General features: G+C 41.7%; 1 protein-coding gene across 3 annotated transcripts in view; it reads right to left on the bottom strand.

Moving 5' to 3' along the window:
* The window catches only part of FBXO40 (F-box protein 40), a 30684-nt gene extending 15302 nt beyond the window's left edge, over positions 1-15382 (bottom strand). For 2 of the 3 annotated variants that reach the window (XM_020789475.3, XM_072991719.2), the window contains exon 1: positions 12033-15382. The gene's annotated coding sequence lies outside the window, so the exon portion shown is untranslated. Of the gene's footprint in view, positions 1-3270; positions 3399-12032 lie in introns of all 3 variants that reach the window. The other variant, XM_020789473.3, reaches the window with a different exon arrangement.
* Between the last annotated feature and the right edge of the window lie 384 nt (positions 15383-15766).

Genomic DNA, 15766 nt, shown 5'->3' with positions numbered 1-15766 from the left:
TCCCCCTCAATTCGGCACTGGTTATGCCTCACCTTGAGTTTTGTGCCCAGTTCTGGACACCACACTTCAAGAAGGATGCTAACAAATTGGAACAAGTTCAGAGGAGAGCGACAAGGATGATCAGGGGGCTGGAAACCAGGCCTTATGAGGAAAGGCTGAAAGAACAGGGCATGTTTAGCCTTGAGAAAAGAAAACTGAGGGGTGATAAGATAGCACTTTTCAAATATTTGAAAGGCTGTCATACAGAGGAGGGGCAAGATCTGTTCTCGATCATCCTAGAGTGCAGAACATGCAACAATGGACTCAAGTTAAAGAAAGCCAGATTTTGATTGAATATCAGGAAAAACGTCCTAACTGTTAGAGCAGTACAACAGTGGAACCAATTACCTCAGGAGTTGGTGAGTGCTCCAACACTGGAGACATTCAAGAAAAACTTAATCATCTGGCAGATATGCCTTGACTGTATTCCTGCATTGAGCAGGAGGTTGGACTTGATGGCCTTGTAGGCCCCACCCAACTTCACTTTTCTATGATTCTATGAAAGTGGGATTTCTCTCTCTCCTTAAAGGAGGGTGTCCAATTAACCTTTATTACTGAAAGCATCATAAGAAAGTTCTCTGGGCTGTTTAAAACACTAAAGCCAATACCTTGAAATAACCCAGAAAATGACTTTAGATACCCAGCAGTGTCCAGATGCATGCAGATTTTGCCTCGAAACAATCAGTCCATCAATATTTTGGGGCCTTATCTGAATTAAAACTAGCTGGATAGCTCAGTGGTTTAGGTATCTGGCTATGGAGCCAGAGATTGGGAGTCTAATTCTTCTCTAATGCTTCTTGCAAATACAGCCAGCCTGTGTGGCCTTGGGCAAGCCACACATTTCCAGGGTACTCCCTGAAGAAGGGAAGGGGAAGCTACTGTATTTTTCCTTCATTATGGCTAATTGATTTGATTGTGCATTTGTTATAACCTCAATGCCACTGCCATACTCCGATCTGGATTGGAGGTCTAAGTCTGTGCTCATGTCTCTAATTATGACAAAGTCACTTAAGAAGAAAATAATAATAATTTCTCTAATTTCCTTTAACTATAGTTTCCCAATTCATCAATCTATTTCTTAACTATAAAAATAGGGGCCTATATCCAACTATTTTTCCCAAATGCACTGGCCTGACTGAGCGAGTGGGATTTGATTTTGTTGTTTAGTTGTTAAGTCGTGTCTGATTCTTCGTGACTCCATGGACCAGAGCACGCCAGGCCCTCCTGTCTTTCTCTGCCTCCCGGAGTTTGGTCAAATTCATGTTGGTAGCTTCGATGATACTGTCCAATTATCTCATCCTCTGTCATCTTCTTCTCCTCTTGCCCTCACAGTTTCCCAGCATCAGGGTCTTTTCCAGGGAATCTTCTCTTCTCATGAGATGGCCAATGTCTTGGAGCCTCAGCTTCAGGATCTGTCCTTCCAGTGAGCACTCAGGGTTGATTTTCTTCAAAATTGATAGGTTTGTTCTCCTTGCAATCCAGGGGACTCTCAAGAGTCTCCTCCAGCACCACTATTCAAAAGCATCAGTTTTTCGGCAGTCAGCCTTCTTTATAGTCCAGCTCTCATTTGGGATTTGATAAATCAACACTTAACAATTTAACAACCTGTTGGCCTATCCAAAAAGGTATATAGACCACTATTTGAATCACTGTTGGTACTGCCCCGTTTCCCTGAAAATAAGACTGGGTCTTATATTATTTTTCCTCCAAAAAACACATTAGGGCTTATTTTCAGGGGATTTTTTTTTTTCATGTACAACCATCTACATTTATTCAAATACAGTCACGTCCTCTTCTTCTGGAACATTGTCATAACTCTCCAAACCCTGAATTCCAGCCTGAATTTCTTGTGACTCCCTCCAGAGAGTGGCGGCAGTGCTGATGTTGGCGTTAAGGGCCCCAACATGAACTGGCCTCAAACCCCTTCTGCTGCAGGACCAGATAGTTTCTGTCTCGTTTTGGGAATGCACTTGCTTGTTGAGGTGGCGGGAGGGGGCGGGGGAAGGATGGATCCCACTGGCCTGCATGAATGAAATGGAGTCAATCCCGGTTGCTGCACAATGAGTCCCTGGTGGAGGGCAAGGTTTCACTTCACTGGGGCTTATTTCTGGGGTAGGGCCCATATTACAAGCATCCTGAAAAATCATACCATACTAAGGCTTATTTTCAGGTTAGGTCTTATTTTCAGGGAAACAGGGTATTTAGTGGAAACCAAATTGCAATGTCCCCATGTGTTTCTATGTAGAACGAACCATCCTGCTACTTTAAGAGCTATTATACACCTTTCTGGCACTGCAGTAGGGGTTTCTGTTTTTGTTTTGTTTTGTGGGTTTTTTTGTTTGTTTGTTTTTGCATGATTCAACATGGTCCTAATTTTCCTGCTGTGTAGCCTATGTGGAGGGATACTTAGCACACAAATGGAGCTGTGGATAATGTTATCGGTGACAACCCTGTGATATAATAGGTGGGTTGTGACATTAAAAAGGAGGATGGATAAATCACCTCCTCTATTTTTGTCTCTTTTTTCCCAGTACAGTAGGAACCCCATATTCACTGGGGATTGCTTCCTAGCCCCCAGTGGATACAGAAAATAATAGCTAACACGAGATAGATATAGATATAGGTATAGGTATAGGTATAGATAATATATGGTGAAAGGGGGGGGAAACAGAAAAAATGTTTTCACATGCATTACCAGAACTGGTTACTGCTTCACTAGCAAGTATTCAAAGCATGGTCTGTGGCTCCCTCTAGTGGCCGGTTTGCATGAAAATAGTTTCTTTGGATTTTTTTTTATTTTAATATTTTTAATATTTTCACATTGTGGATAAGTAAATCAGTGGATACTGATCCTGTGGATAAGGGGGTCCTACTGTATTTTCCTCACTGATGCAGCACAATCCTAATACCATGTTTGGTGGTTGCATTGCTCTTTCAATATGCCCCTTCCTTTGCCTAACAACAACAAAGGAAAGCCACTGCGGCTGGCTGAATAACGGCTGTGAGAAAAGTTAGGGAAGGAGGCTAGCCAACTCCACGGACTCCGCCCCCACAAGGCCTCACACCCTCAGCAGGGCCCCCAGCTCAGGTGACAGGTGGGAAAGGGAAGGTTAATTGCCACCCATCTTCCCAAACTTCACCCCCATGGGTGCCTCCTTACTTGTGAGTAAACCGTGTAAACGTACACACAAGTAAACCGGATCAATCTTATTGATGAGTAAACCGACTAACCTGGCGATCCAAAGACCTATGTGGACCCTTCTCACATAATAAGAATAAACATCTGCAGGATAAACATCTGTAGTGAGAACAGACGAGATCTCCAAATCCCCCTGTCTGGACAGGCCCACAGTGTTGTCCTGCAGACACAATGGATATAGTTTGGAATGAAATTGATTGATTGATTGATTGATTAAAATATTGATTATTTAAAATATTTTAAACCATCTTTCTCCTTAAAAAGGACCCAAGGCAGCGTAATTGAAAGGCAATGTTTAAAGCTAAAAACAATGAGTATAAAAAGGCACCTTACATCATTAAAAGACAATACTTAAAGCTAAAAACACTAAGTATAGAAATATTAAAAAGGAACAACAAATACCACTCTGACAAATGGTAAACAAAAAACAATACACAGCCAAAGCAGTAATGCGTAACAATCTATCTAAAACTCCCACTCAGGCCACCAGCAGAAGGAGGGAGCTGCCTTGAACGCACTAGGGTTATGACTATAAAAGGATTGGTGCTGATTCTCTGTGGCTCGCAGAGCAGAAAAGGAGGCTCAACTTTAGACTTAAGAGAAAAAAACAGCAAGGAAGGAACGATCTGTATGAGACTGTTGGAGGAGAGGAGGAAGAGAGGGCTGGCTACCGCCTCCCTTGACTACTACTACTATTCTGACTCTTCCTAAGGACGTTGGGAGGTCTGTGTGCTCCCACCTGCAGGCATCGCATGCAGCCTTTGGGGCAAAACATTTGACCACCCCCAGCTTAGAGGAAAAGCAATGACAGTATCGCCCACTATGGCTGTCAGAGACAGTTCGTCTGTTGCTCTGTTTCTTGGAAGTATTTGGATCGTATAATCTCTGAATATAGCCTCCGTGATGACTTGCAGAATTCCAGAACAGTTACATAGCCTTTAAACTATGCATGTATCCAGAGCACTTGAAAATGGCAAGAAGGCAGCTGAAGTAAAAAAACAAAACAACAACAACAGATAACCCAAATAAGGAGTAAATGTTGGACCATCTCCATTAATATCTTAGATGAGGCAAAAGGAGCTATTTTAGAAGTTTGTTGTCATGACCTAGTCAGGAAGCCATTGTAAACAGGAACATAACAGTCGATTATTTAAAACTTGTGGGGAAAAAGCTGCAGGGGGTCAAAGACAAGGCCAGAAGGCATTACAATTAAGGCTGCAGAATGGCCAGCGAAAGGCATTTGTTCTCTCCAAGTACCATAGGACAAAACACTGCATTTCAAACTCACCACTAGAATTTATTAAAACAAGGGTGATTGGTTGTTTACACAGTAGTCTGAAATGACTATCGCAAATGCTATTTGTTCTATTTTGTATTAGTATAATTCTTTTCCAGATCACAGACATTTGTCGCTGGCTGGATTGCTCAGTGGTTTAGGTATCTGGCTGTGGAGTCAGAGGTCGGGAGTTCAATTCCCCACGGTGCCTCCTTACGAGTAGAGCCAGCCTGTGTGGCCTTGGGCAAGCTGCCCAGTCCTAACGTACCTTCAGAAGAAGGGAAGGGTGAACTACTTCCGAGTATTCTCTACCAGGAAAACCCATAAGAATTTATGATAAACAGGAAACAACAAATAAAAAGGCTGATTGTAGCTGGGAGCTAACAGGGAATGGCCAATAGCAGGGATGGTGAATGTGAAAACTAATTAAAAAATGAGTAGTCTAGAGCAGGGCCCCCCCCCCGAACCTCCAGTCCACGGCCCCGTGCCAGTTCGTGGGCTTCCCAGGGCTGGGCGGCAGAGACAGATCTCCACCCTCCACATGAACGCATGACGGGCATGTCACGCTCGTAGGGGGGTGTCACACTCGTGAAGGCTGTGTCGCGCTTGCAGGGGAATGCAGTGTGACATGCCCCCCCAAGTGTGACACGCCCCCCACAAGCGTGACAACCCCCCGGCAAGCACGGGGTGCCATGCCCCCTTGCACAAGGAGCCCGCCCCCCCCCAACCAGTCCACGGTTCCAAAAAGGTTGGGAACCGCTGATCTAGAGAACTGAGAGCTATGTAACCATCATCTTTATCTTGGAACTGCAGAACTGGAAGTGACCTTCTGGGTCACCGAATCCATCCCCAGTCAAGGAGGCACAGTGGGGGGTTGAACTCCCAACTACTGTACTACGTAACTCTACAGTCAGATGCCTGAACCACTGAGCTATCCAGCAGTTCAGTAGACTGGTGTCATATGCAATTTGTGTAGGAGTAACTGGTGTTAAAATGAGAAGTAGAAATAGGAGTTCTTGAGAAGTGTAAAGAGCTAATGTATTTGCATGGGGAAAGGGATCAGATGAAAGAGGTGTGGGGAGGACTAGCGGAGAGTTGTGTGAGACAGTGGAGAAAGAGTTAGGCTAAAAACAGCTGTTCAAAGGAAATCACATTCTCTGCTCTTATGGTGCTTTAAACTCTGCAGCGTTACCCACTTTATGATGCATGAATGTGCAATCAGACCCACAAAGGAAGCACGCGTCTGCATTTGAATGATCACTTGTAAATCAGTTGGTGACGTTCCCCCAATACCCCATGATCCAATTTTTCTCTTTCATATGTTTGTATTCCTCTCTAGTGCTGACATAGACTAGACAGCTCAATTGGAGTAGGCTGGATCAGGCTAAGCAGCACCGCTTAAGGTTGGGTGGAGGTCCAGCATACCATTTCATGTAATCCTTGAATTCACATGGCATATACACATGGAATACACATCTGAAGGTACCCTATTTGGCCTAACTCCCCCCTTAAGAAAACCAAGAAGACAAAGCAAAACAAAAAAATTATCTCCCTCTCTCCGTCCCTCCCTCCTGTCCTTCTCCTCTTTGTGGGAGGAAGTTTTCAATTTTAAATTTTTTTCCTAAAAGATAAAGTGCATCACCACTGCCCTAATAGGCTTTTTAAAAAATTTACTTCCTTCTCCACTCCTAAATGGAAGAGCAGAGGAAGTTTTTAATTTCCCAGTTTTAATTTCCCAGTGTCACGGTGTGGCTGAACTTAAGCCACTTAACCAAATTGAACGCTGAAAGGAAATCTCAAGCCACAAGCTTTAGTTCAGTCCCGGCAATTGCACCTGCTGAAAAAACCAAACCAAAATAAAACAATCCTACCCACACCTAAGAAAGGGTAGCCCCTGACAGGGAGCCAGAAGATCCATATAGGAATGCTCTGGAGACGGGTTGGTTTTGTTCTGGGACTTACAACACCTACTGGACGGCAAAGGGAACGAACCAGTACGTCCTATAGTTGTCCAAATAGGGGGACAAATGCCTGTGTAGTCACTCCAATAGAAATTCTATGTTGCAACCATCTCTCCACTAGGAAAAAACATGCAATTGCATTGAAGTGGAACGGTCTGCCCAAGAATATAGGAGAGGATGGAATATTTACCTGTCTTTTTCTCCCACTGGTCTCTGCAAAATGTAGTTATTTTTTCTGGGCACAAATGGGAATCTTTTCTTTTTTAAATAAACCACAAAAATGAATGCAGAGGGTGAGGTGCTTATTTATGCATGCTTTCTGACACAGTATTATTTTCCTCTGTGCTGATGAACTGAGGAGGCAGCGACACTGCAATTTATTGTGCACCTTGTTGGGATGGTCTGTTTTGATCTAAGTATCAGCACACAGGTAAATGAAACCACATAGGTAAATGTGAAGCAGCGCGGCCCATTTCCATGGCTATCTACACATTTTCCGATCACTGGAAGGAGGTTTTTTGTTTGTTTTGTTTTGTTTTTTAGGGTGAATAGGATCACTACTCTGGTATCAAAGCAAAGCAGCAATGATGATGCTTTGGTTTCTCCATCAATTCAGCAAGATTTTTTTAAAAAAACAGCTTGCCTCTGTTCCATGCAAAGATGCAGGGGGGTCTTTCTCTCTCTCACTCACTCACTCACTCACTCACTCACTCACTCACTCACTCACTCACTCACTCACTCACTCTCACACACACACACACGCACACGCGCGCGCGCGCACACACACACACACACACACACACACACAAAATAATACAAAGCTATGTCCCTTGGATGGCAAGCCAATTCAACAATATGCCAGTTACCAAGAATTTTTTTAAATCCAGCTTTCTGCTCCCTGTGAAAAGAGTGATAGGAGGGGATGTGGGGAAATAAAGGAGGAGATGGTGAAATGGACTAAATAGGATCACTTTGAAGTGTAATGGAATTTGTTGTCCTGAACCCCCCCTCCGTGCTTGTATGCAAATAGAAGGTATTTTTCTAAATGGAATACTGTACTAAACAGCGATCCTATTTAGTCCAGCCTAGCCCAGTCCAGGATAATTTGACTATCTAGTCAAACATCTTAAGAAACTAGATTGCAGACTCACACAGCTAAAACAAAGCTGGGGAAATGCAGGATGAGTAACTAGGAGAATTATTCTGCTTTTACAATCAGATATTCTCGAATCTGAGGAAGCAGTGTCTTCTAGACACAGAATTAGTCCACTGACCACTTCTGACCTTAGCTAGAGAGACACTGAGGAATGAAAATGAGTTGACCATAACTTCATACATTTCTGCTGCAAAGCAGGAGTTTATGGTGGGGGACAGGAGGGGGAGAGAGAGAGGCTTCTGTTTACAGTGAGGGAAGAACGGCAAAATGAATAACTTTTGCCATCTCTGCCTGATGTGGAATCTAAACTCCCTCTTCTGTTCTTGACACTGGCTTTGTAAGCCATAGGCAGAATACCTGGTCCAATATTTGAAAGATTTACCTCACTCCCACCCAATTTTTATAACATCTTTAGTCAACAAAGAATTCTGGAAGACCACAAAAGCTAATTGTGTTTCTTGCTTTCTGGGGAACGAACGAAGGTACTGCCCACCTTGAACTGGGCTTCTACAAAGGGATGGGACAGTCACGTTTTATCTATGTATGCCCAAATGCAATAGAATAGTCCTGTGGAAGTTGTGAGGAGGGAGGTTGTGGGGAAACTCACATTCCTTAACCCAGTTTAGGTTGTGCCAGTCAGGTCTGCAGCTGAGGTTGAAGCTTCTGCTTCCATAGTGCTGCTCCTTTTGGTTCTAGTTGAATGGTAAATAATGATGCAAGCTGCATGGCATGCATAGTTTCACCACGGTACAGAGGATTTGTTTGGTAAATATGTCTTTGGAGCCATCATATTAAAAACTCTCATACTACCCCTTGGAATAATTTTTTCTTCTTTGTCCACTTCAGAGTAGACACAGTAATGGAGCTTTCTACTGATGATGATGAGAGGAGAATGTCCACATCAGTCCTTTCTTCTTGGCAGACTTTTCTTGGCCACCCCCAAGAAGGAATACATCCTCAGTACTATTTTTGCCCCTACAGTATTCTCCTAGGGTGGAGTATACTGTATTATCAAAGGTAAGAACTACAGCGTGGCATCTTCAAAGTAGGGGAAGGAAATGGGGCCTTCCAGTAAGTGCTGGGCTGCCTGAGAACAGCAAATGCATGCACACCTCAGTCCTAAATTAAGGTGCATTGTACAAAACTACACTGGGATCTGAGGTTGAGGCTGAGACTGAAACTACACATATGATTTGCTGCAGGTACAAAATGGATGAATCTGATTTTTTTAATTTCTTTTTTCTTTTTTACTAATCGTCGTTTAGTCGTTTAGTTATGTCCGACTCTTCGTGATCCCATGGACCAGAGCACGCCAGGCCCTCCTATCTTCCACTACCTCCCAGAGTTTGGTCAAATTCATGTTGGTTGCTTCGCAGACACTGTCCAACCATCTCATCCTCTGTCGTTCCCTTTTCCTCTTGCCGTCACACTTTCCCAACATCAAGGTCTTTTCCAAGGAGTCTTCTCTTCTCATGAGATGGCCAAAGTACTGGAGCCTCAACTTCAGGATCTGTCCTTCCAGTGAGCACTCAGGTTTGACCAATTTGGATCAGGGCTTCTACTTTTTTCAAGCTGGAATGATTCAAAAGGATATTTTCCCCCTGTGAGCAGTTGTTTCATCCTGCAAAATGATGGGGAGGGTGTCTGTGGGTGGTAATGTGCTGACATAGGCAGTTAGGGCATAATATTGAGGGCCTGCAGGAATACCTGTCCCTGAGATCTGTCCACTGGGTGTCCCAGAATCTTTTTAATAATTGAGTTTAGCACTGAGTCATTGCATTGATAGAATAGTTTAGTCCTGGATCACTTTGGCACAGAAAAAAAAATCAACTCATAGTTTATCCTCTCAAAAGGGACCCTTCGACTTTCTAAAAGTTGAATAGCTATACTTTCTCCAGTGCAGAAAGGAAAGACCAACCAGCACACACACACACAAAACAAAGTGATGCTTTGGCAAACCATCTCCCTCTTGATTTTCTGCCTCATGAGAGAGAACCATATGCACACACACAAAAGCAATACCAGCACTCATCCCTCTCCAAAGCCTCTCTCCCAAGATACTTTTTTTACAGCTTCTCCAAGGCAGGCTTTTTCTTACAGCTTATTGAACTATCAAGTCAGCAAGACAAGATGAAGAAATAGTAACTGAAAACAGAAAGCCTTCTTAAAGCAGTTCCTTTGAACTGTGCCACTTACAGGTGCTCCAAATGGAACAGCAGTTAGGATTTTTCCCCCTCCTCTGTCTCTGTGGCCACTTATATTGAAGAGAACTGAATGCCCCCAGGGCAATTTCACAGCAAAAGAATGTGAGTTAATTTGCATTTCCCTGTGTAGTCACACCCTAAAACAGTGCCTGCCCCTGGGAATAAAGACCTAGTAGTTAGAAATGTTGCTCTTTAATTAAACTCTAAATCACTTTCTCTAAGGGTGACTACCTTGACAAATGATCCAGGAATTGCTCCAGACATGGAACAGTCAGATTCACATTACTTTCCATTCAGTATACTGCACACAAGTCAATATGCTATTTTCCTCTGTCATCAGGGTTTCCATGTTTTTGACTAGGAATACATTCACATTGCTTCAGATAATGTGATTGCTTCAGCTGATACAGCAAGCATCTACAATCGCCAACTATTGAACAAGGAGCAATTCCTCTTGTTCTGTCCTTATTCAGTATTTATGAAATGAAGAAATAAGCATTACCTGAAATGGCAATTCTTATCCTTAGCAGTGAACATGGGTCAAAACAGATCCTTGGACCAGATTCCATGGAATACCTATCTTGCACAACCATGTTTTACTGCACATCTGAAATGTTTACTGTTTATTCATCTTTTTCTCTTTTGAAGGGGTGTTGGTTTCTCCAATCCATAGCACAAATAGTTGCACTAATACCAATTACAACTTTGGCAATCTGCTGCATACTCTCATTTGTGTGTTTTTTCCCTAGTAAAAGTGCAAATTTTTAAACACTTATAAACATATCAGTGCAATTTATGACTCTCTGAATGTGCTGAAGATTCCCATTAGAGCAATCCTCTTTATTTAAAGAGCATAGGTCTCCTTCTTCCTCTTGAAGACTTTATTATGTGCATTATAGAACTTATTTTATTGTTGTTGTTATGTGCCATCAATTAGAACTGACTTATAGCAACTCTAATATGGCTTTCAAGGTAACTGAGATATTTAAGGATTTGTTTTACCAGTTCCACACCTCCAGTGAGCTTACATAGCTGAGTTGGGATTCAAACCCATGTCTTGTGAGTCCTAGTCTGTCACTCTGTCCACTATACCAACAATGCCATCTTCACAGGCAAAAATAACATGAATAAAGTAAATATTTCCAAAGGTTTGCAAGAGCTGAGGCAGGGATCTATAAAGGAGGACGGTGCCTTGAATAAATCAATAGAAGCATGTCCCCCTTTTGCTCTTCTGACTTGTTCAGTCAACTTGTCCATTAGATCAGTACTCCACCGTTTAAAAAAAACCTGCATCAATGTAATTTGTCTATCCATTTTCCAATTAGCAGCTAATGATGCTGACAGACAGATGTTATCAGATTTTTATTGTATAAGGTGGATTTAGTTCCCAGAAATAGTTCGAGTAAACCAAGTTCAACCAATTGATGCTTTATTTCTTTAATTTCTTTATAATTTATTTAAATGCAGCCCGCCAAAACTGATGGACAAGGTCATGACGTGTGAAGGTCTGACCCTACCCAATTATAATTTGGCAAACATTCGGCCAGGTTTGGCAGCATTCCACATTTATTAAATTCATGCCTCTTGATTTAAGATTTTCTGGCCTGAAAGCCCTCCCTCTGATTCTAGATATGTTTGTAAGCAATTCTTGCATATTTGGGTGTAAAGAACATGCACTCTGCACATGCTCAAGGCCCCTTTAATATTTAACTGTGAAAGACTGAGCATGGGTTATTGAAAACAGATCCTAGGGTCACACCCTCCAGTTAAATCCATTGTGTCTCAGAACAGGGAATAAAATAAGTAAAATGCAGCTCAAGCATCTGCAGAGCTACAGCCCACATCATTTAGTCTCCACATCTGTTTTCATCATCATCATCATCATCATGGAACTGCAGAGCTGAAAGGGACCTTGTGGATCATCAAGTCCAACCCCTGTCAAGGAGGCACAGGGAGGAACCGAACTCCCAATCAACTGCTTTAAAATACATTCTTAACGGAGATGAAAGAAGCATGTTGATCTAAAAGCTGAACTCCATGCATTTGCATAAACTTTAGTAGCTTCTGAAAAATCAGTTATATAATTTGTTTTCCTCTTTAATTACACATAGCATTGTTTCCAATACCAAATGCAGCATTAAAGCATAGCATTTATTGTTCAGCATTGAGTCCAGGATATATATATTAAAAATCTTACCGTCAGTATACAGCCTTTTTTCTTGTGTCCAAAATCAACAGTCTCTTGGGTTTATCCAGCTGAGTGGATAGGAGGTTTCTAGGAGGTACGTGGGAGCAGAGCAGAGGAGGAAGAAATCCGAGGAGGCAGAAAAGAGAACTACTACAAGTGGCATTGGCCGTTAAAAATAAAATGTGAGCTCAGCAACATGGTTCAATTTATAGAACACTGTCCTTTCATGATATTTATTTAAACTGCTATTGCCGGTATGATATTTAACAGGGTAGAGCAGCCAACAGCTGATTCATGTCTCAGGAAAGAACAATAACATTATCTGGATTGAGTTTGTAATGGGGTTATTCTTCTTGCTGTCTGGGTGGAAATTTCGTAGCCTTTCAGCATCTTCTTCCTTATATTACCCACACAAAATTATGCTTTTCTGCTCCTTTCCCCATTAATACCTAATGGTATTGAGAACAGATTTCTTCAACCACTACAGCATATTATTTTTTTTGCACTTTAAAAGAGCTAATTGCTTCCGTGAATGCCAGTGTAATCAAAAGGAGAGTTAGTAGCTACGCGTGGCAAAATTAAAATAAACATCCAAACCATGGTTTGGAGGGTCCTTGGAAACTAGCTGCTGGTATGAGTGCCCCCTTTTGACCTCCTCCATTTTCATGTCTTGCAAAATGGCAAACTGCGATTTGGATTTGCCCTTCAACCGGAATCAGAAACGGCTGATCATGTAGATTTCTGAATATAGTTTGGAGCGCAAGTACTCACCACAGTTTGCCAGTTCAAATGTTATGCAAGTGGTGGTGTCATGGAAGCCTTAGAGGACACTCAGAAGCTAGATAAGAATGTTAGTATCTTTCCAAAAAGAAATAGAGAGCAATAGGAAATTCTTAAGTATAAAAATACCACTGGTCCTGTATCTCCTAGGGCAGTGATGGCAAACCTACAGCACACGTGCTACAGCTGGCACGTGGAGACCTCTCCCTGGGCAGGCGAGCAGAGAGCTACCCCACCCACCCCTACCCCCTGCAGCCAATCCGCAAACTGCACGATTTTAAACCACCTATCCCTGCTAACTTCCTTGGTTGCTGCACTTGTAAATCAGTTCTTTTACTGATCGGAGATAAGGCCGCTTTATTGTTTACTGCTGTAGAACAGCCCGGGGCAGTCAATCGGGCTTGTGAATTACTACTTCCGCCCGACGTGAACTGGCGGAAGTAGTAATTTTCAACAATTTCAAGCACTTCTCAATGAGGCTCAGGCATAATACTTTATTTATGTACATTAATGTCCAGTGGCTGAGCAGAGGATGAATCCTGGAGAGATTCGTAGCCTGCTTGGATGAAATTAAGATGTTTATGACTGAAAAGGAGCAAGAATATCCACAGCTCACTGATATGGCCTGGCTTACCAACCTCATGTTTTTTACAGATTTTACAGCACACTTCAATGTACTGAACAAAAAACTGCAAGCTTTATGGAAAACAGCAGAAAGGATGTTTTGTGACATTAGAACATTTCAGAGAAAACTGCAGGTTTTTGAGAAAGACCTTGAAAGTGGGCAGCTGAAATATTTTGCGTTTGGAAATTCTACAACATTTACCGACAATCCTACAAGCCATCAGGAAATCTGCAAGGAATTTTCTAGCTGGAAAGGAGAATTTTAGGAACAGATTTTAACAGTTCCGTAAGATGGAGACAACTCTGTTTTCTGACTTCTCCAGATAAAGCCAAATTTGAAGAACTTGAGCTTTCCTGCTTACAGTGGTTAGCTTTTGGAAATCTGGAAATGGAGCTATTGGAATTTCAAGAAAACTATCTGGAAAAATAAATTCGATGACTGCGTGCAACAGTGGAGAAAATTGAGTGCGAAGGGATGACAAAGAACAGCACAGTTGGTAGTTCTGAAAATGAAATCCTTAAAGTGTGGAATTCTCGGCCAAATAATGTTAAGTCAATGAAAGCACTTGGGATTCCCCTCCTACTTTGTTTGGGTCATTTTATGCTTGTGAGCAGCTGTTTTCAGCTTTGAATTATATCAAATCTGATACCAGAAACAGACTGATAGATGACATGAGTGCTGCATGTGTTGCTCTCAAACTAACAGCGTATGAGCCAAGGTTTGACAAATTATCAGCATGCATACAACATCAAAAATCACATTAGTAGTGCAAAAGTATGCCAGGTTTGAGTATCCCTTATCAAAAAATACATGCACATAATTATTTTAAAAGTTTGTATAAATTACCTGGCTTCAGGCTATGCGTACGATGTATTACTTTAATATTTTTTTTCCATTTACTAGTTAATGGTTATTTTTTCAGTTAAAAAAAGTGTTTGTATCATTGAAAGCTCTGGTATTAAGTTTTTCTTTGAAGATAAAAGGTGTTGATTAGTTCAGACAACTGTATGAGTTGTTTTTCTAAACTAAAACCTCAGTATTCAGATTTAAGTGCTGGCACTTCGAAAGAAATAATTTAGTTTTGTGTTGCCATCTCGGCACTCGGGCTCAAAAAGGTTTGCCATCGCTGTCCTAGGGACTAACTAAATAATGGCCCTATGTATAGTTCTATCCATCTATATTTCAAGAAGCAGCAATTAAATAAATTAGTAGTACTTCATTAATTAATTCATTAATTCATTCATTCATTCATTCATTCAGTCAGTCAGTCAGTCAGTCATTCATGTCAGAAGCAAGCCAATGGAGCTTCCAAGTGGAATGATCAGCTGACAGGCTGCTGTCTCTGCCATGGGGACTTCCAAATGCATTCACTGTTCTAATATACTTCAAGGATTCCCATTAGTTGTGCTAAAATGTCTGCTAGTTCAAGTATTTCTCCACCTTGAAATCATGAAGGCTTCTAAAACAACCAGTGAGTGGTTATGAAATGCTAGCATTTCCAGCATTCTTACAAGATGGCGTTGGAGGCATCTCAATAAATTGTGCATGTTTTTTAAATTAAATGTTTATTCATTCCAAAGAAATCATACTATAAGGAACAACGAACAATAAACACAAACAACCATTAGTATAAAGTGCATTTGGATTCCACTTGAGTAAGCTACGTACAGGGCAGAACATGAAAGAGGACTTTTCAACTTTTCCAAAATTTAATATGTGCAGCTGGAGGACAATGTGGGAAATACTGCTTATTTGCAAAGAGCGGTATCATGTTTCTGTGAAATGAATTTGTTTTTTCCCTTTTTTAAATGCAGTGAATGTAAACTGTGCACCAGTTTTTCCAGGCAGGCCCATCTGCCACATTCTGTATATCCACTACAAATGGATAGTCCAGCAGCAGTGTCTCGTGTGAGGCAATAGATACCCTGCACTGTGTAGTCAATAGAGTGTTGGACGAGGACTCAGGAGACCCAGGTTTGACTCCCTGCTTGGCCATAGAAACTCATGGGTGATACTGGTGGTCGTTACATGCCATCCAGTCACCTCCGACTTACACAACCCATGAGATCTCCAAAATGTCCAGACCTTGACAGCTTGGCTCATGTCTTGTAGACTCAAAGCTGTGGCTTTCTTTAGGGAGTCAATCCATCTTGTACGTATTTAATAAAAGTAATATTTAATTTATTTAATAATTAATAATGATGTCTTTAAGATACCGTGAAGCCTTTCAGATGTAGCTCACGCTACTAAATTTTTACAAATGAATAAGGCTCCTGACTGGATGCAAATAGAGGGAGCTGGGAATATCTGTTTTGTTAACTCCCACTTATACATAGCA

This window comes from Pogona vitticeps, chromosome 2 (genome assembly GCF_051106095.1).
Source record: "Pogona vitticeps strain Pit_001003342236 chromosome 2, PviZW2.1, whole genome shotgun sequence".
Taxonomy (NCBI): Eukaryota; Metazoa; Chordata; class Lepidosauria; order Squamata; family Agamidae; genus Pogona; species Pogona vitticeps.
Note: the sequence above shows the minus strand (reverse complement) of the source record. Positions and strands in the feature narration are given on the sequence as shown.